This window comes from Hirundo rustica, chromosome 2 (assembly GCF_015227805.2).
Source record: "Hirundo rustica isolate bHirRus1 chromosome 2, bHirRus1.pri.v3, whole genome shotgun sequence".
Classification (NCBI taxonomy): domain Eukaryota; kingdom Metazoa; phylum Chordata; class Aves; order Passeriformes; family Hirundinidae; genus Hirundo; species Hirundo rustica.
This window is the reverse complement of record NC_053451.1, coordinates 81,816,924-81,839,772: the sequence shown is the minus strand read 5'-3', so window position 1 is coordinate 81,839,772 and position 22,849 is coordinate 81,816,924.

Genomic DNA, 22,849 nt, shown 5'->3' with positions numbered 1-22,849 from the left:
CCCAAAAGATAGGAGCTACATATAAAATTGGATATTTGTAGAGGGCAGTTTCCCCAGGGAAGAAGAGAACCCTGGAAAATGCCTTGGGAAACCCCATTTTTAGTTCCATAAGCAAAAGGCTTATTCACCTGCTCTCCATGCCAATTGTTACTAGAAAGTTCTTAGTTGTCTGTGTTATCATAGGTTAATTTTTGGTGCAAGAATTTTAATATTCTTAATTGTTGTTCCCTATTGGACCCTTCCCTCAGACCCCACCTTAATTCCCCACCCACACCAGGGTACACAAGTACCCCTGTCTAACCCAAGACCACAGCTTTTGCCCCTTGTTACTGCCTTGATCCAGTTCAGTCCAGTAGAGTGGATGCCCTATTGTTTGTTATTTTGGTATTATTAAATTTACTTTTCAGACAATGGGATCAAAGCTGTCTCTCTCTCCATTAAGTCACCATAGGGCTGAGTCCTGAGAAAACTCAACAGGGTCTGAGAGTCTGAGCTCAGACTCCAGGGAGTTTCATATATTCTTGGATCTAAGCTTCAATAAGTTAAGGCATTCTAGTATGTAATAGAGCAGAAATTACAGAATCAAAGAATATCCCGAGTTGGAAGAGACCTATAAGGATCACAGAATTAGAAATTCCATGAGGTTGGAAAAGACCTCTGAGATTGTTAAATCCAACCTATGACAGAACATAACGTTGTCAACTAGACCATGGAGTGCCACGTTCAGGCTATCCTTAAATGCTTCCAGGGACGGTGACTCCAGCACCTCCCTAAGTAGCCCGTTCCAATGTGTAATCACCCTTCCTGTGAAGAAATTCTTCCTAATGTCCAAAGTAAACCTGCCATGTCACAGGTTAAGACTATGTCCTCTCAACCAGGCTTGTTGGCTGGGAGAAGAGGCTAACACCCACCTGGCTAAAACTTGCTTTCAGGCAGTTGTAGAGAGTGATAAGGCCACCCCTGAACCTCCTTTTCTCAAGGCTAAACAAATCCATCTCCCTCAGCTGCTCCTCATAGGACTTGTGCTCCAGACCCTTCAACATCTCTGATGCCCTTCTCTAGGTTTCCTCCAGCACCTCAATGTCCTTCCAGGATTGAGCCTCCCAGAACTGGACACAGGGCTCATGCTGTGGCCCCACCAGTGCTGAGTACAAGAGGACAATCCCTGCCCTGGTCCTACTGGCCGCACTGTTGCTGATACAAGCCAGGATGCCTTCTTGGCCACCTGGGCACACTGTCTCATATTCAGTGGCTGACAACCAGCCAGCTCCTTCTCTGCTGAGTAACTTTCCACACTCTTTCATCAGTCTATTGTGCTCTATGGAGTTATTGTGGCCAAAGTTCAGGACCCGGAGCTTGGTCTTTTTAAACCTCATACAACTGGTCTCAGCCCATCAATTCAGATGGTCCAGAGCCCTCCTACACTTTAGCAGATTGACATTCTCGCTCAGTTTGTTGTCATCGACAAATTTACTAAGGGTAGAAACAATCCTCTCATCCAGATCACCAATAAAGAGATTGAATAGGGCTGGGCCCAGTAATGACCCCTAGGGAATACCACTAGTGATCAGACACAAAATGAATTCCATTCACTACCACTTATTGAGCCCATCCAGCCAGCCAGTTCTTTATCCAGTGAAGAGTGAACTTGTCCAAACCTTGGGCTGCCAGCTTTTCCAGGAGTATGCCATAGAAGATGGTGCCAGTGGTTTTGCTGAAGTCCAGGTGGACAACATCCACAGATCATTGAGTCCAGCTCCTGGGTATTTACAGCACAACCCAAAAATCACCATGTCCCTGAGAACATTGTCCAAGTACTTGACAGGCTTGATGCCATGACCACCTCCCTGGAGAACCTCTTCTACGCTACACTTCCAGTGCCCAACCACCTTCTAGGTGAAGGACCTTTTCCTGATATCCAATCTAAACCTCCCCTGGCACAGCTTCATGCCATTCCCTTGGGTCCTGTCACTGATCATTGCAGAGAAGAAAGCAGTGCCCGCCCCTCCACTTCTCGACACAAGGAAGTTGCAGACTACAATGAGATCTCCCCTCAGTCTCCTCTTGTCTGAACTGAATAAGCCAAGTGACCTCAGCTGCTTCTCGTAAATTTCCCCTCTAGATCCTTCACCATCTTCATGTCCCTTCATCACATGCTCTCTAATATCATTAGATCCTTCTTATATTGTGGCACACAAAACTGCACATGATCTATAGAGTTATTTCTGGAAATGCTTTAATGGCCATCTTTTGCTTAGCCGCTAACTTTAATGCAATAATCTTATAAACAGTTATTAGTAAAAGGAAACACCTGTGAAAATTTTTGAAAAGGGACTACTAACAAGTAATAATAAGTAGTGGATATGGAATCTGGACTCCACATAAAGGCTATGTAATTTTGCCTCTGTTTCTTCCTAACCACAATGTTTTGCAATGAATGTGAAAAATGTACAGACAATGTCACAGACACATAACAAAACATGAATAAAACCTCTAAAGGTAAAAGTCTCATAACATTGCAAGGCTTTTTCTTAATAATATAAATAGAGGAAGTCACTCAATTACAGCTGAAAGAACAAGCTTAACATGTTTCTCACAAAGAGTAGGTAGACTCAGTAAAAAAGCCAAGTAGATCCTTTGTGTGTACTGCTTTACAAGCAGAAACAAGACTAAAATTCAGCTAGAGATATCAAGAAGTTTTAAATAAAATGGATGAACTCCTGTCTACCAAAGGAAAAACTATTCATAAAAATAAATAAGTTACCAGAGCAGAAATTAACAGCCTAACAATTAATTGTGGGAACAACACTGCATGGAAGTTAAACATGAACTTCACTGTTTTTTCTACCACAAATTTAGCTGCTGAACATGAGGATTGCTACTTGTTACATTCAGAGATGAATGAATAATTAAAAGACAAAACCAACAATGAATAATTTATTCAATGAATTTGGCTGGGTTGTTTTTTCTACAGCCTAATTATCACAACTTTCTTAAATGTATTCATTATGCAAATTAATTCAGCTAATAGTCATTTACATTCTTAAGAGATTGGATTTAATTATCCAAAGGGTATGTTGCTTCTAGTGGTTTTTGACTGGTCAAAAAAAGTCAAACAAAATAGCTATATCACCTGATTGGATAAATAAATAACCAGTTAGTGAAACTATACAGCAGTACAATTATTGTCATGTATTGCTAAATACAAGTTCTGAAATACACCTTTTAAACAGTTATGCTGATGTATCAACCCTCAGACATTTTCTTTCAAGAAGCAAAAGGAATTAATTCAAAACTTGAAATAAAATATAGTTCCTTAGCTCCAGCTCTCCATCTACCTTCTGGAAGCTGAGAGAGCGTTTTAAGGAAATGAACATTGTATGTTTACCCTGTCCTATTGTAAAGAAACTGTTGCTGACCACTCTTGCAAGAATAGCTCTCAAGTAGAGGGGCCATTGGTATGACCCAGGACAGTTCTAACAGTTTAGTAACTCAAATTACAATGCAGTGAAATATAATCCTTTAAAACTGCTGCATTTAACCTACTACTATTATAGTACATGAAAAGGGCTGGAAATTGAAAATATTTCAAGATTATCTGTCAATGGTTTGCCTTCAGAGCTACCTCTTCATCAAAGTGCATCTCTTAAGCATAGTCAAATATGTTGCTACTCATGACTGGCAACAAGTTCATGAGGTGATTACTTTACAAAGGTCTACTACATTCATTTGCTGAAATTTCGAGTTTGAGCTTTAACAGTAATGTCTCAGAAACAAATTGTTTGCTCACCCATTGCCAGAAACAAGATGCTTCTCCTTGAGTCTTATAGTTCCCATGACAATTAATGCTTATCTTTGAAAAAATGTCAGAACTTAAACAAAATATTCAAAAAATAACGTAATGTTTTGATCTGATAGATTTTATATTTCTTCCCTATAAGTAGAAATTATTTGTTGGTAGTATTGTCTTAGTTGCTCTGAGACATTTAACATTTTTAAAGCATATAGAAACATAAACAATTTTTGAATTTTTGAGACAGCTTGTGGTAGATCCTTTCATAATCAAAACTCATTGTAGCCTGCATCCAATCTCAAAAACTAAGTAACAAGTTCATTAAAAAAACCCAACTAATAAAATTTCTGCCAGATGATAAAGTGAGAAGCAAAACAAGACTGATTTCCTGCAATATAGAGCATCAAGTTTTCTTGATTTTCAGTGGTCTAGGGAATTCAGAAATCTTAGCACTGCATATCATTTGCAGTTAAAAGGTGTTGTGAAGAAAGGCAAAGAATGCCACAGCTGAAAGCTTGAGCTCATTTGAGCTGTTCAAGTCTTATTTAAAGGCAAAACTGTTAAACTGAAACAGAAAATATCTTATGGCTTTCATAGTACTGCTTATTGATCTGTAAAGTCTTTTTGAGTCTAGGCTAAGAATTAAGTTGTCTGGTTAGTAGGAAACTAGTCCATGTTTCTGTGGTGTAGGTGACATGTAGCTTTCTAAGTGTTCTAAACTCTTCAGAAATTTTGATTTAAATTACCTATATGTTTCTAGAAAAGGACCTGAACTTATCAACCCAATATTTTCCATGTCTCAAAAATGCAATGGCTGGTAAAACCCAGAGTATGAGAAAGCAGACACAAGGGGCTGTCATTAACACCCCTGAAGAACCTGTGGTAAGCTAAGATTTCTCCACTAATGTGCACTATTGTTTTGCTTTTGTACAATTCACATGAATGTCAAAAGAGGTATATGTCACCTGTAGGGTCAATGTTCTCTTAGTCTCTGCCTGATATTATGACAAACTGTTTTAAAGTTCTCTTTTAAATTGTTTTCTATTTAACTGTTTATCATGTACAAACTACTTATAACCAAAAAAGAGGACGGAGCTTTGACCAAATAATATCAGAATCCCATAACAGGACCTAACACTGACCTTAAAAATTCAATGAGCCAGGCAGACTTTACATGCCTGTTTGCCACAGACAGTGCAAGATGAAAGAAATTAATTTAAAGTTTATTAAAGTGTAAGGCTTTATGCTTTTTGGGTTTGATCCTATTTTTAAATGATGCAGAGAAATAGAGAAATCAATAACATATGGACTTACCTGATTGACTCCTTGGCAAACAGCCCCTTCTTTTCAGATATGTTTTTATAGAAATAAATGAGGATGTCTTACAAATGTGCAGTTTACTATTTTAATACACAATTTATGAGATTTATTATTTCAGTTTCCAAAAGTAGTTTGTAGGACATAAGGCAGCATTACTTATTCAAAATGTGTGCCATTACTCACAATAAATTCAATAAAAGTAATAAAATATATAGTTTACTTTTTACACTTCAACAGCCTTTTCTATCCTAAAAATAAAAGGCTTAAAAAGTGTGAGAGAACCATTCTGACAACAACAGAGTAGTCTGAAACAGGCCAGTGGATGGTAGTTCAGACTGTCAGCAGATATTGTGGAAAACACATTAACTTGCAACAATATAATAATGTGATCTTATACTTGTAGAGAAAGTTTCATCCTAAAAAGTATTATAGTATCTTAAAATATATTATAGTTACTAAATACATAATTTTGTCTGCTGAGAAATGGACTTGACATATAATGGAAAACATTGTAATTTAATGAATGGGGCAGCAGATCAGAAGCCAGGAAACTTCAGTTCTGTTGTGGGTTTTGACAATGGCCTCCTCTATGTTTTTTGACAAGTCATAGATCACCTGTGATTTTCTCCTGATCCTTTGCATTTCTGGCCTCCTCATAACGTTCTTTTTGCCGAGACTGGATATTTTGATACTGCATACAGCAAGTAGTCAAAGAGAAAGGATTCAGCTTAGTCAGGTCCCCTGTTCCTCCCCAAAAAAGTGCTGTGAAAAGCAGAGTAAGCTAACATACATTGAATTATATGTGTGGGGGTTTTTGGGTTGGGTTTTTGTTTATTTTTTGTTTGTTTGTTGGTTGGTTGGTTGGTTTGGTTTGGTTTGGTTTGGTTTGGTTTGGTTTGGTTTGGTTTGGTTTGGTTTTGGTGTTTTTTTGCTTTTGGGTTTGTTTTTTTCTGAAAGTCCTACCAGTTCTTGGTTTAACTAGTGTTTCTACACATTGCTACTACTGGTGTCAATAGTGTAGTGAAAAATATTCTAAAATAAAGTTTCTCATGTAAGAAATTCAAACCTAGTAAAATCTAAAGCTGCAAGCTCCTATAGCTTGGGAAAAAAAATCAACAGTTTATATTATCTTAGATAAAAAACTTCCTAATTTTATATTTCTGTATTACCAAAAAGGGCAAAATTCATGGAATAATGAGAGAAAATTACAATTAGAATATACAGGTGAAAGAAGTCTGCTAAGAGTGTTTTTTTCATTTTTAATTGTTCAAGTATAACATTTTTGGATGCATTTAAGACGTTTTTAGCTATGAATGCCTCCTAGGTTATAAGGCTTCCCAGAAGATAAAAAAACTATTCACTGAAGCTGTTATTACCTTGTGTTCCATGTACTAAGTGATTTCTTAGCAGTTTAAGAGCTGCATTTGGCACATGAGAGGAAATGATAAGGTATCTTTACAATAACACATATAATTTATATTTAATATTATTATGTATTATGATCTCTTTACAACACTATAAAATGCCAAATAGAAAGAGTCTGAAGTGGTTGCATGATTATTCAGAAACATCTTCAGACTTGATATAGATGATGTCAGATATAGATGTATCTTGGCTTCCCCAGAATGATTCTGTATCATAGGACAGGCTATCTTACTTCAAATGCATTGTTGTGGCCAGGGCCCAAACATGAGACATTTGATTTATTATTTTAAATTACTAGATGAAGTGTAAAATATTTTTGTAACTGGAGAGGAAGAATAGTAAGGTAGCTCTTTGCTCTTAGAACAATACAATATATAGAAAACAAGCCCAAATGAATACAGATCAGAGTGTACTGCATAAAGAATGATAAAATGCTACAGCTCCACCTGGATTATTATAAATACTTGGAGGGAAATAAAAACAAAAACAAAACAATAACAAAAATTAAAACTAAAATAAAAATAAAAACAAAAACCAAACCAAAACAATTAAACTCACAAACAAACAAACAAAACCCCCAAACAAACAAAAAACCAAAACAACAACAACAAAAATTAAACCAAACACAAGCCCAGAAATAAATGGAAGCACATATTGAGTTCAGAAGAAGTAATTGGGTAGCTGAAATACAAAAAGGATTGGAAGACTTTTATTTATTAATGATATATTTGTTTGGGTTTGGCTTTCATAGCTACTCATTTTAACTACTATACCACCTTTTGACAAAAATTAGGAATTATATTATCTTATTTCAAAATTAACACAGATATTTATATTAGAGTTATATTTTAATTGATGTAATTAATTTAATCATCATCTTCAATTAATTAATTTTCTCATGATCTGTAGGAAATATGGTATTCTCAAACTGAATTTTTATATATAGGGTGCTTGCATTATGTAGATTAGAGGATTTTTTTTTTTCCTGGGGAGATATGTTTAATTACAGTGTTTTAGAGATCAGTAGGAAAAGTGTAACCCTTAACTTCATTAGTTTAAGCAAATTTAAACAGAATTTAAAGTGACTGGGGAGACACACAAAATTGAGAAGTGGAAGTTGCAGCAGTAATGTCTAAAGCTATGACTAGGGATAAGCTTCTAGCTGGCTAAGATCCGGATTAGTAGGTTAAACAATACATGTGACATCTCTGATAATGAAAAATTAAATAACACCTTCTTCAGACAACTGGAAGAAACCTCACATTTACAGGCCTGGCTCCTTGTGGGGGACTGCAACCACCCCATTATCTGCAGGAGGGTCAACACAGCAGGGCACAAATATTCAGGAGGTTTCACAAGTGACAGAGGAGCTAACAAAAAGAAGTGGTCTTCTGGACCTCCTCTTTATATAAACATAGTAAAATGTTATACTAATTTTCCTACTTTCCCCTGCTGATATGTTAAGCTGAAAATTTTTATTTCATGAGAAAGAGTTAACACCTGCAAAGTACCTGCAAAATGTTGTTATGGATATAAAAAACAAAATGTCCCAGATACAGAGGGGTTTTTTTTTCTGCAAAAAATAAATTAAAAGTAATTTTCACCTTGGAAAATAGTACTATTGTAGGTAATAGTTATTGTGAATTTAAAGACAGACTATTGTTTTTTCCTACCTGTGAATTTTGCACATAAATTTTTAACAATTAGGCTCATGGATTGTAAATGTCCCATCTTCTAATAATTTTTGACAAAACATGTAAAAAGGAAAAAGTTACATTCATTTACTAACACAAACATTTATAAACAAAGACATATGAATTAACTAATATCTTAAAATTGGACCCTGAACAAATAAATAACTAATATCTTAAAATTGGACCCTGAACAAATAAATGTCTGGTTAGTTAAGCTTCTTCAAAGTATGTTTTAGTACTTCATTAGTGCTCTGATCACTGTTCCTACTCTCTTTGGCAGCGCTTTCTCATTTATTTTTTATACTGCAGTAGCTCCCACATCTCTCATATACCTCTCTTTAAGCTGTCGTCTATAGCTGTGACAGACAGTTTAGTCTAGTGAATAGGACAGGGGAATGTGCCTAAAACTCCTTGACTGGTGTTTTGGCAGCTAAATATAGGTTTATAGGTCTGTGTGCAAAGGGAGTGAAGGAATATATTCCCAAGGTACTTTCCACAAGTTGATCAAGTTGAGTTCATGGTGATTGCTAAACTTTTTTAATTGCAGCTACTTAGCTGGGATACCCCATGGGTATCCCTTCTGGTAACCTTAACTATAATCAAAGTAATATCACAGGCATTACACAATCAGTAATAAGGTATCCCAAAATGAATCTAAGATGATTAAGTATTGGACACTTAATCAATGACATCCATGTGGTAGTCTGTATATATTCTCAGAGAGAAAAACTTTGACAAATATCCTCCTGATCCCCACTAAAAGGATGTGGTTTATATTTGTTAAAAGTGGCAAACATGAATGGGGCAGGAGGGGGAAGAGTGAATATTTTTAATTTCCTATTGAAACTAGACAGTGAATAATGTCTCAAAAACAATTTTTGCTTATGAAAAATTTGTGACTTGAGGGTACAAATTTAATATCTATTTCTTTCAATATCAGTATAAACCATGGAAAATTCCTTCCTTTTGATTCAAATCAAAACTACTAATAAAGGAGAGATAGAAAGGACATTATCCTGACTATAGTAGAGGCGACCCCCACTATGTGTGTCTGTGAGCACTCATCCCACTGATGACAGAGACAAAACCTTGTAAAGCTCCCGTAATGTCAGCTGGAGTTGCTTCAATTACCTACACATTTTGCACAGGCAAAATATTGTGTGAATGCTTTGTAAATTGTTTTAGGTAAAATCAGTCACATTGAATCTGGTCACAAGTTGAACTTTTTGAGCTGCCTCAGCAGACTAAATATCATTCAAACCACTCCCACGCCAGTTTTAACCACTTCAATTCCCTTTGCTGTATCATCCTCCGTCATTTAACCAGGTTTAGCAGAAAGTAAAAGACCTTTGATCTTTGGAATTATAGTTTTTATTTTCTTTTGCTTCTTTCCTTTAGGTTGAACATGAGGAAACATCTTCTTTGGTATAGAAGCTTACTCACATAATGCTGACATCCAGTGAACAGTTGACAATACCACTTAATACCAGCTAACATCTATGGAAATTCTGGGCTAGATTGAATTGGAATTCCTACTTTATAATAGTTCTATTTGAATATGCTAATAAAAATATATGATGTTGGAGCTATCCAGAACTGAGGCAGACACACGACCTGTGAGACTTCCTTTTGAAAAGCCAACACAAATTGACAGCAGCGCTCCTGATTATATACTGCTTTCTGAAGGATACCTGACCCAGGCATTCTTCATCCATGTCATGTACAAAATAACCGTGGTCGGACTGACTGGCTAATACAGTACTAGAAAAAGGTTAGAGGCATATTTCAGGGAGTATTAAAGAACTCCAAAGTTATTTGTCTCAGAAGGAATTGTGTTATCTTTAACAGTGATCCTCCTTTCCCTATGGACAACTGTGACTTCTTTCCCTGACCATTTTCTTCTCATTGTGAAGTTAATCTCCTTTGTTTGGAACAACTAACTTGAGAAGGCAATTGAACACAAAATACAGATACTAAACATTATTCTTATAAATAGCGTAAAAGTCTATGCATATGTCTCTTTTAAAAAACTTCTGCCTGCACAGAATAGCTGTAATCTGAATTAGTAGATGGCTGTTGACATGGTGAGAATGAACAAGAGAGGGGTACTTTAACCAGGTATAGACATAAGAAGATATCAGTGAATTTCACAGTGGGTTTCAGTTTTTGGTCATGTGCCATGAATAATTTTAGCAAAATAAATTGAATCAATTTAATTAACTTTTTTACTAAACGAAACTATCAGTATGAAAATAACTAATTTTAAATCATGTTCATACATTTAATAGAAGACCAATGTAGCTCTTCTGAAAGGACAAAACCTGAAGTGATATCTTGTTCTATTAATAAATACAAGGTCTCAGATTAAACAGCTGTACTGACCATATATATTTTCAAAAAAAAAAGTGTAATTCTTTTATTTCTCTTAAAAAATGATATAGCAATATTGATGCTATTTCACACAGTAGTGTTCTAAAATGTTACTACTTACACTAGGTTTAGGATGCAGTGATGTCAACCACCAGAAGTGCTAGCATTGTCATCATTAAAGATAGCTTCCAAATTGGATTTGCAGATCTAAACACACAAACAGATATGATTTTTTTTCAGGATAGAGAATGGATATATTAAATAAGGATAAATTTGTAATAATTTATTTTCCCAACTCTGATAATTTTTTTCTTGTCCTTGTATTCATACACTTTCAAAACATGTAACTGTTTACAATCATGATCATGACTACACAAAAGGCATAAATAAATCAGTCTCCTATCTTATTATTAAACATATTAAGCATTATATCAAATTAATAAGCTCTACTGAAAATATATATTTTTTGTTAGAGCACTTATGTCCAAAAGGACCTTATTATCATTGTGCCACTTTAACTATCAGAAAAAGAATTTCCTTAGATCAGAAGAATTTTTTTCTTTTTCTGTATAAGGTAAAATTTGCCTGTTACCTTATCTTTAGGATAGACTCTTTCATCTGAAGGTTGGTTCACATATTTTGTTTATTTGACCTCTTCTACTTGCATTTTTTGCCTTAAAAATAAGTTACAAATTAATGGGCTTGGGCATTTCAGACTACCTTTAAGTGGTATGCCTCATTTTCAAACTGTATCTTACAGAAAACAAAACAAAGTGCAAGAAAATAAGTAATTTTTTCCTTATTTCAACAGAGAAAATAATGTGGTTTCTAAGTTTGCCTTATTCAGACCTTATAGCAAAATCAAACAATTAAACCACTACTAATAAAACCTCCAAACCAAAGCAAGCAACCAATCACTAATTTTAACTTTGGCTTATATCTCTATTTTCCCAACATTATGAACACAAATATTCTCTAGCTGTATCTATAACCACGTGAGGTAGAATCAGCTTTGAAGAATTAATGTCTCACTCATATTGTAGTCTCAGAATGATTCCATCAAAAATCAGAAGTTATACATTGAGCACAGATATGAATTTCTGATGTTATTTGCACACTTTCATTCTATGTCAGTTAAATCTTTAGTATGTAATTTTATTAAAATCTGGGGTTTTACATCAAATATATCCTGTTACATATGCCTCTCTCCTCCATCCTTCCTTCCTTGCCTCCATTGTCCCCAAAAACATAAGGAAACAAAATAAACTTGAACCCTGCTAAGATTGCCTTCTGCAAGTTGATTAAATAAGCACTTAGTTGTTGATACAAGACTGGCTGACGATTGACACTCTAAGTCTCCTCTGTTAACAGTTTGTTATCATAAGCATTGTAACCAATTAGTGTCAAGCCTTGTTTGCCCAAGATTAATTTTCCAATATCTGAAGTTCAGAATCAGTTTTTCCTGAAATTAATAAAAAAACTTGGAGTCCTTGAACTAAGTATATAGCTTTGAAGATAAATCCTCTAGAAAGTAAATAAAGTTGGTATGTTTGTTTATTTTTTTTCTGATTAAAGTATGCATTTAGAAATAACTTAGTCTGTATGAGCTAAAAATCTGTAAAAGTAATTCAATGTTCTATAAATACCAACTTATTTTCTAGAAAAGTTTCTTAAAAAATTGTAATAATTTTTAATTCAAAGGATAGAAATATGGTGAGCAGTTCACAAATGGAAAATTATGAAAGTCAGTATCAGTTATGTCCACCCTCATTATTCCAACTACATTGAAATAGGTAATTTTTTATTGGTAGTGTCTAATAATGAGTCAAACTGCCTGTTATTAGACACTACAAAAGAATGTTCCGTTCTTAAAGGTACAAAAATTTTTATATTGCAACAACTATTTTTAAGAATACAAGGTTAATTCTTTTTTTGGTTACTTTATTGATTTTTAATTGAAAGTGTTAATACATTGAAGCCAACAAATTCAGTTTCACAAAAGAAAAGCAAATTTGCGGTTTAGTAAAACTGCCATTAGAAATTTTTTGAGCTGTTTCATCCATTCAAAGAGAGTTTAGAACAAGCAAGTTGAATAAACTTCAATTTCTTTTTCCATCATGTACAAAACATGCATCTGAATCTTGTTTTCTATTATGTCTGATAAAAAACTAATGCACTAGATAAGTATATTACAGGATAAGGATGCATTTCACCATTTCTGACTGTTTGGCTATTTGGAATCTGGCGCAGAGTGTCTTGTTTAATAGCTAGATAGGTAAATGGAATGTATTTGTGTCTGTGTGTGTATATGTATTTATTTATGTATATGTGTGTGTTTGTGTGTGTGTTAACAATGCATATGCATGCAAATATAATTTAGGACTTGGTTGCAATACAAAGAAAATAAAATGCATGATTATACACACCCACCCTCCTCCCTTGAAATGCAATTCTGCTTTTGGCCAGATGCATAGTTTAATTGTTGCCTAAAGTTAGCTCAGTCAATAGGGTATCATGCCTATATACATAAGCTGTTACTTATTGTAATAACAATGACTATTATTTTAACATTATTTCTGTTATTTTTATTGTTATTATTATGAAATTAACAGGATATGTTATAGTATGGCACATTATGTAGTCATAGCAATGGAGTATCTTTTCATTTTGGACAATTGTTCAGGATTTCAGATGAATAGTTCAGATCTGGCCTCATCCAATCTTAGTCAAAAGAGGGACTGTGAAGAATTTCTATATGTAACAGGAAAGACATCTTTTCTTCCTTGATTGGAAACACAAGCTGGGGAAAGAGAACGGTTGAGGATCAAGGTGAGTGCTTATGTGTGACTGCAGGTCTCACACTGAGAACCACTCCAAGCTTTTCTCACTGGTGCACCAGAACTACATTGAAAGAAAGGTCTGGTGTGTAACTGTGTTATTTAATAGGTTTAATATTGCCACACCTCAGGTTGTTGTCCCTTTCTTACAAAACAAAACAAAACAAACAAACAAACAAAAATAAAGTAGGAGTTAAATAAGCAGTGTATCAAAAGGAGCTGTATCAGATTTAGCCATCAGGAGATTTTTCTGTATCTTCAGATATATATATTTGGGTTTACAGTACTGTGATCAAAATATTTTTAAAATTCAGTGAAGTATATTTCAAATGTAACCTACTTGAACGTATCTAGCAGTAGCTACCAGATAACTGAATGTATAGGTAAACTTCTGAAACATTTCAACCACGGTATATTTACTCTACATTCAGAGACATTATAAAATACTACAATAAAAAATAAACTTATTAAGCGAATTATATCATTATCTGCCTACTGTTTAGGCATCATGTCAGCATATATTGTCCATATAAAATATCTAATCCTAGAAATCAAGCACCATTACTATGTTCCAAATATATTTCAGAAATATTTTCACAACTTGCATGCTAAAATCAGTTTAATTTCCTCTGCTTAATATGTCTTAAATTGGTACTTAATTATCCAATTCTGTGGTAAAAGCCTGTATGGAAAATGAATGAAAATACTGTAGTCTTCTAGAGTAAAGACAAGCAAGAAATTATTTCCACAACTTCTGAGAGTGGTTAATTCCCACATCCCTGTTAACATCCTGTGGCATTAACATTTAATGGGTTTAACTCTCTGACATAAATATTTTGAATCAGATAATTTGTATCAGCAACAAGCAGAAGTGTAAGTAAGTGAGAAAAATAATTTAAAAAAAAAAACAACTTAGAAAACAAATCTCTTAAAATGATGCATGCTTTTAGGCTTTTTTGAGGGGTGTGAATTTTAAGATTTCATTCAGTAATGACACTGATCCAGATCTCAGTTGGAAATGTCATTGTTGTGGTTAATCGATAGCTATACCCTACACCAGGGAAGCATATACTATTAAATGGAAAAGTCATAGATAGAGGCCAATTACCACCATGGTAAATGATCAGCAATTCCAATAACAAATGTCATTCAGGGTCTTGTTATGTCATGCCCTTTCTTTTTTCTTCTTCCCTATCCTTCCAAAGCTGTCCTATTTCAGTCTTTCATTATAAAAAATCATTATTTAAAAGATTTCTATACAATTTAAAACACACTAAATCTTAATTTCTTTATGTTAATGAAATAACACCAAAGATGAAGAGAAAGCAGCCTTCTAAAGAGTCAGCAAAGGTCAGCAAGGCTGGTTGTGAATGCAAACACTAAATTGTGATTGGAAACACATGCAATACTCAGTAAACAACATCTGAGACCAGGGCTACAATTGCTGTGTACCTGTGCGCACACAGAGGTGTCGGAAGGCAAAGAACTTGTGTTCCGTGTGGATCCAGCCTGCACTATTTCAACTTTCATTCACAGGGTGTTGGATGCCACATGACGGGTAATGGAGTTCATGAAAGGTCTCAAAGAAGATCAGGCAAAACCTCTCAAACAAAAACATACTAGATAATTTCTTTTGTTGTTTTCTATGGTTTTTTTTCCTGTGTTTTCCGGAGTGTCCTACTGGGGACAGTGTGGTACTCTAATCCACCAGTGTGGTCCCACTTGCAGGATCAGGGCCTTATTTTATTAATATAAATTGGTAATATTTATTTACTTACAAATCAGCATTTAACTGATGTTACAGCAGGCACTGTGCAAGTGTTTATTAAATATAAATTAATTTAAACAGATAGATTCAGGTTGTATAAAATATATACATTTTAGATTATATTAAATGCCTGATTTATTAAGCTACATATTTGTGCTTATATTCAACACATATTACCTTTGTAAATGCAGGCTTTACTAGGCTGGTGAGGATGGATGAATGATTATCAAGGGTTTTTTAATCACCTTTTATGTATTGTTTGATTCTGACTCTTGTTTTTCTGAAACACATAATTCATGACAGATTTGGGGACATATGGAAAAGGTAACATACTTTTTAGATCTGACATATATATAAAAAATTATATACTTAAAAGTATGCACATAAGAAATGAAGAAATATTTTATTATAAATATTTTTGTGTCTTCTATTATTCTTTTTTTTGTGAACACTTAAGGCTAAAATTCATATCAAAATTGTAAAAAAAATATGGAGTGGGCCTAAGTTAGTAGCAAATGAAAAATGGAAGAGAGAGTAAGAATACTTTGCTGGTACTAAAATCATATGTGCATTGAGGCTCAAAATCTGGCTTTATTTGCATATTTTTAACATTCACATTCCTCTAAATCTATTACAAAATGTCTTCTGTTTAAATGTATTAGAACTTCAAGATATACTTTTGCTTATATTGCACTTGACAGCATTTTTGAAGAATTTAAGCCCAAAATATTCATTTAAATAATTTATCTCTAATAACTAAATTAAGATGGGGAGAGGTTTTGAGGAGATTTAAGAGCTGCATAAAATTACACAAACCATAATATTTTGGGCAGAGTTTTATCTCAACGAAATATAGTTCATAACATGAATACTGTTTGTATTGTACTCTTTGACTTGCTATTTCATATAAATCAATCAGGTGATCTGAAATTTAAAATGGAAGTCCTGCATCACTAGTATTAACACTCCCTGAGTCTCATTGCTCTCCTCCACTTTCAAAAAGAGGTCTTGCAGTGTGTGACCTGACTGATTGTCAGATCATATAATCAGGAAAATGCTGAGTCTTCATTAATATTTTCTCCAAAGATGATTTTGTGAAGAGTGCCATCTAACACCAATATTTTAAAATTCTTTTTTTTTACCTCTCAAAATAATTTACGACTGCCACTTGCCCCTGAAAACTTCCCTCTTCATGTGTCCAAAACCAACATTTCTCAGGTCATTTGATCTTATACAGTCTTAATCAGATAAATTATTAATTATCATGATATGCAGGGTTAGTTTGATCATAGAAGATCAATTATTCTCTATAATAACATTTGGTTTTCACATTAAGTGTTTATAGGAGTGGCATGGATTTTCCAGGGTGCCCTGGAAATAAAGAGTAAAAGTGAAAACCCTTAGGCCTTCTGTCCCAAACTTCTTTGAATATTCAAAGAGCACCTTGACAAGATGGTGTACATAAACTACTCTTACACTGTTTGTCATTTTAGGTCTTTGTTTGTCATTTTACATTTCTCATCCTGCTTATTTCTTCCTCCAAAACATACCTGGTTTTCATCTCCAGATACCACCTTCTACATAGATTAAGTTGTTTCTCTCTGAGTTCAGATGGTTTTGTGTGGTTTGGGATGTTTCTTGGTTTGGTTTGGTTTGGTTTGGTTTGGTTTGGTTTGGTTTGGTTTGGTTTGGTTTGGTTTGGTTTGGTTTGCTTGGGATTTTTTTGCTTTTGCTTTACTGTGGTGAAGTTTGTTTATTTCAGTAAGGAGATTGGAGTGTATCCCAAAGTAAGCCCAAAGATACTCATTTAAAGTTGATTTTTTTTTTTCCTATAGGTTGCACTCTCAACAGGAAGTAAGAAATTATTCAGTATAATGATCAGGACTAGGTCAAACAGCTGATATTTCAATGTCCTTCATTTTCTAATACAAAATAACTTCTATAAACCCTTATTAATATATAAATAAAATGTACCATCACAATAATTGAATAAATGAAATGGAGAGTGTTTTAAACCTTTATCTAATAATTTCAATATCTGGATAATGTTAACAAACACTTTATCATACTCCACCATGGTATCTTAATTAGTCTAACACTTATATTTATTTTCCAGCAGTGAATGATGAAACATCACAGAAGCAGATGTTACACCATGTTAGTTGGCTGCAAGAAAGTATTGCCTTTTCATGCGTGCTTTTGTGTTTCTAATGATGTAGCAATACTTTTAAATTTATACCCTCCATTTCAAATGAACCACATCCACTAATAACACTGAAAAGCCATTTTGTTACTTTTGCCTACATCTTGGAACCTATTCACTGATGTTTGGTTAATATGCCCTGTGTCCATCGGATATTCATAAAATCACAAGATGTCAAGAAGGAATGTTTATAAACTAATTTGCATTACTTATGATTTGTTCCTGTGTAAGAGGGAACACATCCATATTTAGTCTAGGGGGGGGTAGAAGGGGAAAAACTGGGGTAGGCGTTATTATTGGCTCAATTCCACACATACCAAATGTGAATACTTATGTTCTTCCCGCAAAGCATTAATTTCTTCAAATACTGTAGACTTTATTCTTTTACCAGGTTCCAGATAGCAGACAGCTCTTGTTTTTCACTTATGTTTTCCTTTTAACAACAGTCATTAATTTACTGATATGCTGTCTATCAGAACCACATCATCTTGATTAGAGCTGTTATCCTAATCAAAAGGCTGATAATTAAGACTATCCATCTGTAGAGTTCCAAGTGCTGAGATGAGCTGAAGATCCTAATTAAGATTATTTAGGTGTTACTTAAATGCCATCATTTGATTCAGCTAATCATACCAGCAGGTACATTAGATTTGCATTAATGTTCTGCTGAAGCCAGCAGCTCTTTAAACAGATCAAAAATGTAGATTACAGGCACCATTTTCAAACATCTTTATACCAATAGAACACTGATACAATGCATTAAAGTAAATGGAATATTGGAAGAAAGAGGCAATTTCAGTGTTTCCCAGTCTGCTTTATGATAATCAGTATAGTATTTAAAATAAATAATTTATTTACTGAGTTTGTGTGTCATAGCAGCTCCAAGCTTAAGTTTTCACTCATGCTTTGAATATATGCTGTATGGATGACTTTCTATTTAATGTGTATTTTTCTAGCCTAAATGAAATAGTACAGTGTGGAGGAGTTCATTAGTTCCTGCTGATAAATTATTAGATAGGCAGTTTGCAAATAAGTTATTGAAGACATCATAATACTTACCCAATAAGGAATATGAAGCTGAAATTCTCAGTCATGATTTTTAGTTTAAAAGTGAGCTGTGTTAAAATGTTTTTGGTTTTTTTTTTTTTTTTTTTTCCTCTTTCATCCAAAAGGTAAATCTATTTTCTTCAGAATTTTGGTACATTATGATTTTATAATTAAAACAATTAACTTTTTCTTTCAAGTTTAACCTGTAGATAAATCAGTTTCTAGGAAAGAGATGAATCAGTGCTACTTGATAGCAATGTACAATACAAGATCTTCATGCAGGCATGTTCTTTTTCGGCCTTAAGATATGAGTTATAATTAACATACCACTAGACTAAAGCCTGTAAATATGTTTTATGAGAGATCTTACGTAAAAAAGCAATGTACTGGTTTACACATATAATGGGTTGGGCATAAAAGAGGCTATGAGTGTGCTTCAGAGTGAGGTCAGCCCCTTAAAAGATGATTACCATAACAGCTTTAAATATGTATAAATAAATAAATCTATTAAAATACATGTTTTATCCAAGACTCTATTCACCTACATTAGAGTAAAAGAAGAGGACACCTTCTCTTTAACTACCTAATGAAGATGGAGCCAGGCTCCGCTGAGGGTACATTCTGCTTGGAGGAAAGGCAGTGGACACAAAGAAGCTCTAATCAGAGTTTCACCATTAAAAAAATCACTCAGAATATTACCAAACATTCCACACTTGTCTGTATGCAGAATTTGACTTACAAGACCCTCATCTGATCTGGAGGCTCTTTGAGCAGAAAGTCACTAATTCAGTCCATCAGACATAGCCCTTTTAAGAATTAGAGGATGGTTTAATCTCTGGAGGTGAATAATTTGGTATAGAAAGTGTCTAGGCTTAGAGGTTTTCTAAATGTCTGAAGTGAAAAGAATCACATCCTTTTATTCTCATTCTGGTTTTCAGAGCCATATTACTATTACAGAGTTTGCTCTGGAGGATAAAAAATTCCTGTACACATGAACTACTCTCCAGTCCAACCAAGTACTTAAGCATGGAGATAACTCAATAACTCAATTGCATTGAAGAATTTCCTTTAAATGAGCATTTGCCTGAAGGAAAACTGGACTTTACGACCTAGTTCCTAAGAGTGCTTGAGATTCCAGAGCTTTTTGAGAATAATATGCTATCTATAGTGTAAAATACTGGCCCAATTCACAGAATACAGACATAATTTTCAGGCTTAAAAACGAACCCAAATACTACAGTTTCTGGGATATATGCTTACCACTAATCTGTAAAAGTGAACATTAAGTTTATGAGTTTAATGTTTTTAAGGTTCCTTCAGGAAAACTAGACTCAACAACCACAACATGTAGAGAGGAAGAAAGAAGAATACGAGTGAGATGTCTAAGGAGAGAGGGTTAAGTTAATTTGGGACTCTTAACTTTGTATTTTTTTGCTATGAAATGTTAATTTTGCCTGAAGCTCTACCCTATATTTTTCACTATTTTTGATGGTTTTGCAAAGATCTTTGCTTGCAAGCTTCTGATGCTATCTTTAATTTTATGTTAACAGATTCTATTATCTAAAATATGCCCAGCACCAGTTGGAGATGGACGGAAATTTTCAAAGAAATTATAGCAATTACACCAAAAGAACAAAGATATTACAGTGTATTTTAGTGGTTACATTTAAGATGTGAATCATCTTTAAAAAATCCCTTTTTTAATATTCTGTTTTATTTGCATATAAACAGACATATTCACACTGAATTTGCATAGAAATAGATGCATTCAAAACATCTTTACAGCAATCATGAAATCACAGAAGTTACAGATGTAACAGTGTTATTAGTTCTGATTATTTAAACTGGGCATCTATTTTTCTGAGTGATTTTTGGGACAGTTGCACACCATTTTGCACCTGCAGATTCAGACAATGGATTTAAATATTTAATTTAGATTCTGCACACAGAGCAGGCAGTAATGCCCAAGTTTTCCAGACTGAACTCAGGTTAGGAGAGAATTTCTAGAGCATTCAACATAAATGATCTATGTATTTAATTTTATAGTCTCTGAATATTGGGAACAATTGGCAATAAACTCTGATGAAAAGTATCCCTTACAGTTTTAAACATTTGCGTTATGCTCAAGAGGACAGGACACATTCCATATCAGGAGCTTAAAGATTTTGCTTTAAATATTCCAGCAGTAGTATCAGAAACACTACACTATAGTTTGTTAAAAAGTTGTCCAGGCTGAGAGCTAAGACAATTATGCCTTGGATACCGTCGTCTCACAGCATACTAGTTTTTCCTAAATTTTTATTGTTTAGAGGTTTTAATAATGTATTTACTTTAAAATTATCTTACTAGTTGTCATTTGCTTTAAATAAGATCTCTGTAGAGAAATGGCTAACATGAAGGTGAATGGGTAACATTTTCAGATAAAGAGTTATAGGTACTGAATCACCAGATCCATAACATTACAAGTTGTCTTTCTAGTATCATTTTCATGGATGGATAGCAGTTAGATTTATTATTTTTCTTCATATTTGGACAGAAAACAGCATGCCTATTACAAGCTATCTGAGCACTTTACTCAGTCTTCTTCAAAACTTAAAATGCAATAAATTCTGGGATGAGCAAAATCAATATGAAGGAAAAGATTTTTTTATTCCATAAGTTCTTAGTAACATCTTTGCCAATTAACAAGCTTTATAAATTGATGGAGGAATTTCCCAAACAAAGTCATGATTTTGCTCAAGGTCAAGGAAGAGCAATCTTTCTATTTTTTCCTTTATGTTTACTAGAAATTCTCACTTTTCTGAAGAGACAGTGCTCTCCTATAGAAATTATGAACCATAAAGTGTTTTATTTTGTGTTCCAAGGAAACAGAATTCTCTCAATCTATTTGACCTAACAAAAGAGCTTTCTTTAAACAGTGAGACCTAATCTGATACTTCTATTGACTAAAGCTAAAGAATCCTCTAAAAATATAATGTCTATTGACTTACCTGGGTACTTCCTAACAAATGCCTAATAGACTTCTAATGTTATATTTTAAGATTGTGGTTTTAAGCAATATTTCCTGTTCTGATATTTTATTCATGCTGTTAATGCTAAGTTGATTAGCTGTCACTATAATTTCTTTTTGGAACATATTTCTTTAATTACTATTTCATCTTTCTGCAATTTTTATCAGTCTGAAGACATAAACCTGTTATTGTTTTTACTACACTGGTGTGACAGTGAAAATTAAATAAACTGTCTGCAAAAATACATATTTGGCGGAAAACTGCAGCAGGTGGACCTTAAATCACAAATTTCAGAAATACATGTGTGTAAGACTTAAGAAAATGGGCTCTTGAAAGTGATGGAAGTACATATAAATAAGAATGCAAGAAATGTTCCTGATGTGGAACCATATATTTAGTCCTTCTTTCAGATGTGTTAGTAGGATATGCCATTTAAAACTAGTATACAAGCCTGGATACAGCAGTCTATTTCCCTTGTAAATTCTATTATCCACAGTCATTAAATTAAGGATGTTATAATATACATTTCCATACCTTTGCTTTAGTATCTATCTCTGGAATTGTTATCAGTGAACTTGTCTAAACCACTTTAAAACCTGATGATACAATTTTCACCCACAAATTACTGTAGCAATGAATTCCAGAATTGTATTGATTCATGTTTTAAGTACTTTTTAAATGTTCATCTTGTACTAGCTTCAGTGACAGCCCCCTATGCTTATTAGCATGGGATTTAGAAAATAACTGTTCTGTATAAACTTATCCACTAACTTCATGGTCTTTTGAAATCTTACTAATTGCCCTTCTGCTCTCCAAAAGGCTAGTGTCCTAGCCTTTTCAAATTCTCCTTAAAATGTAGTGGTTTGTTCCCTTATAAGTTTGTTGCCCTTCTCTGTAACTTCTCTAACTCCTTGGAGTCTTTCTTGATGGAAAAGAACAGCTCTTAGTAAACACTGATATGAACAATCACATATTTTGTAAAAAAAATTATATATATATATATATATTAAAAATTCCTCAGGATCCATAGTTTGTTCAATCAAACAATTAAATATCACTTTAAGGAGATGAAGGGCTGATGATCACCTGCAAGCTGAAGGGAGCCAGTCTTTCCTACAAATTCTATATTCTTCTAAGAAAACTAAACTTGGTCTGAGGGCTCAGATCCATAAGGGACTTGCTGAATTCAGCAACCAGAGAGGAATAGCTTCAGCAGCTCAATGCCCCTGGGCTGAACCAGGAGTGAGACTGAGAAGGGGCTCCTCATAGGCACAACACAAACCTTTGGACACGGCCAGACAAGTGCCCTTAGCTGCAACCTGTCTTCATGGACTCTGTTCTCTTAGCTCCTTATCTCTCTATTTGACCACATCTGTCTTCC